The sequence below is a fragment of the Phalaenopsis equestris genome, unplaced genomic scaffold (genome assembly GCF_001263595.1).
Source record: "Phalaenopsis equestris unplaced genomic scaffold, ASM126359v1 Scaffold213464, whole genome shotgun sequence".
Lineage (NCBI taxonomy): Eukaryota > Viridiplantae > Streptophyta > Magnoliopsida > Asparagales > Orchidaceae > Phalaenopsis > Phalaenopsis equestris.
Window position 1 is genome coordinate 38,429 of NW_018232306.1, and position 3,374 is coordinate 41,802.

The window sequence follows — 3,374 nt, forward strand, 5'->3', positions numbered from 1 at the left end:
AATATTTATAATCAATTAAAATTATTAATTAAAAAATAGAATAAAAATATTTTAAATTATATTTAAATGATGTTTTAATATAAAAAATAAGGTTTAATTCTTGCCCTAACTCTTAACATTTACGATTGCATGATTAAGGTTGTCAAAATGACTATTTGTTCGCAAATAGTTTGTGTTTGGCTTTCTAAGTAAATGATTGGAACACGAGCACATTTTTTGTGTTCGAAACATAAACGAGACGAAGACGATATTTTTTAATGAGCCGAACACGAGCTAAATCTGGGCTCGCTCATGTTCGGCTTGTTTACACCCCTAATTGGTTCGTCATTTCTCTTCTTGTATTGTAGTTTGGTCATGACTTCTTTTATAAACCATGGTGTGGGTGGTGATTGATACACCTAAAATATATAATATTTTTAGACACATTTTTATACTTATTTTTGAGATATTGCGCTTTAATAGATGAAATTTTTGTGTTTTTCTTGCAGATACAAGTAAAAATAGAATAAAATGCTTAAAGGAGTGAAAAATAATCAAATTTGGAGCAAAAAAGGTGAAAAATTGTGCAAAAGAGTTTTGGCGCCTAAGCGCCAAATCCGGCGCTTAAGCGCCGGTTAAATAGAGAAGGACGCGACTAAGCATCGAGACCCCTCGCTTAAGTACCGGTGGCAGTTACTAGACGAGTAAAACTGGTTTTTACAAATTTTGAAGAGGTTTTTGAGACACCCATTGACTTAATAGGTGGTTGTAACCACCACAGACAAAAATTATCATGAAATGATGCGTCTCTTGGGCAAATACATCGAATCAAGACACATTTTGAAAAGATCCCAAGGCACCTCTTGGAAAACTATAAAAGAAAGAAGAGAGGACTTTCAAATGATTTAGTGAAAATAAATAGAGAAAGAATCATTGAAAAATGTAGAGTTAGAGGACTTTAAAGTGACAGGTTAAAGCCGCCCAACTTGGTTTATTGTTTTAGGTTCTGATACGAGATGTTAGCCCTCAGGTGGAGGGAATCGAGGAAACTCTAGAGTGAGAGCTGGTATCTTCCCTACCTAGTCAGTCTTCAGAACTAATCAAACTTTAAATTAGTCAATGTTCTTTATAACATCTCTAGTAAGGGTAAAGAATATAATTGCTCCTATTTGACACAACACAATTCACATACTTTCACAATAGAATTCCTATATTTATTTCTGATTCATGATAAGAAGAAAAATATTTTCATATTAAGTACTTTTCTTCTACAAAAACTTTAGTTATCTTTTTAAGTTGTTACTATTTCGTTAAAATATCAAAAATACCAAAAATATTTAAATTTTAATTTCCTACAAAAAATATTTTTAGTTAAAGTAATTATTTTTTTAAAAATAGAAAAACTTTCTAAAAAGTGCATATTGCATAATCTTCCCCGTGGGTTCGATATTCAGATCTTAATCAAAAAGTCATATATTACTTGATAATGATACGTATACTTGCGTAGTATCCCAATATAAATATATATAAATCAAAAAGTTAAATTCTTATTTTTCTTCAGGATCAAGTTTGTGGTTTTGTTGCAAAATAAGGAAATATAAGTGAAAAATACCATCAGAACTGTTGCTATACTGTGCATAAGCATTAAGTCGGGATCAAGTTTTTGGCGTCGTTGTTGGGGATCGAAAACTGAGTAAATTTCTATTTTTAGAAAGTCTTATTTAAACTTTAAATATTGTATTTTATCTTGTATGTTTTATTTTATTTTATTTTATGTTAGTGTATGCGTAGTTCAGGTTCTGAAGGACTAGTGCTCTACAATTTTGAATTTGAAATAACTATTAGAAAAATCAGAAAAATAAAAAAAATTACAAAAATGACAAATCAAAATAATCAAAATACTGAAATTTATCAAGAGTTTAGACCTTTAAGAGATTATGCCAACACTATTGTAGATGAACTTCATTGTAGTATTCAAAAACCTAGTGTAGTGACTAATTCATTTGAGCTTAAACTTGCTATTATCCAAATGGTGTCAAATAATCAGTTTGGGGGATCACCAGCTGAAGATCTAAATTTACATCTTACCAATTTTTTAGAATTGTGTGCTACATTTAAATACGATGGTGTTTTAGATGATGCCATAAGACTTAGGTTATTTCCTTTCTCACTGAAGGATAAAGCTAAGATGTGGTTGAATTCGTTAGCAACTGGATCTATCAGAACTTGGGGTGATTAACACAAAAATTTCTTGCTAAATATTGTCCACCATAAAAAACTACGAAGCTTAGAAATGATATTACATCTTTTAATCAGTTTGAAGGGGAATCTATTTATGAAGCATGGGAATGATTTAAAGAACTCTTAAGAAAGTGTCCACACCATGCTATACCAGATTGATTAATAATTCAAACTTTTTATAATGGATTGATTGGTTATCTTAGATCTATTAACGATGACGCTGCTGGTGGTTCATTGATGTCAAAACCATTTCTTGACGCTTATGCTTTAATTGAAGAGATGACTACCAATAATTTTCAATGGCCTTCAGAGAGGTTGAATCCAAAAAAAATAGCCAATATTCATGAAACTGATGCATTTACTATTTTAGCAAATCAAGTTGCTGCAATTTCAAGGAAGTTAGACCAATTTGGAATGAATTTTTCTCAACCAATTTCCATGATTGAAGATAATTCATTAGGTCAAATGGTAGATTCTTAAGCATCATTAAAAATTTTGAATGTCATAAATATTAAGCAAAATAACCCATATTCCAATTTTTATAACCCAGGTTGGAAGAACCATCCCAACTTTAACTGGAATAACAATTCGGGTGGTAATAATCAACAATGGGGGAACAACCAAGTAAACCCATTGGGAAACTGGAACAACCAAGGGAATAATAATTATAGATTTACTTACCCTCCAGGTTTCAATAGTAATATACAGTTTAAAGATAAGAAGTTGTCTATAGAAGAAGTGGTGTTTCAAATGGGTAATCAGTTACAAAGTCAAGGAGCTACAATTAGAAATATTGAGAATCAACTTGGGCAAATCACAAGTTCATTAAGTAATAGATTCCAAGGAACACTTCCTTGTAATATTGAATCAAATCTAAAAGATAAGAATAAAGAGCAAATTAAAGCCGTACAACTTAAAAGCGGAAGAGAGTTGGAAGGAAGGGTTCAAAAGGAACTTGCAGGTGTAGATTGAAGTAGAGAGAGAAGAGTAGAGAGAGAAGAAATTGAAGAATCAAAAGAGGACGCTCCAAAAGATTCTGAAAGAACTATTTCTCCTCCGAAAATTGATTTATAAAAATCACCACCTCCATTTCCTCAGAGACTTCGACAACAGAAGTTGGATAAGCAATTTTCAAAATTTCTAGAAATATTTAA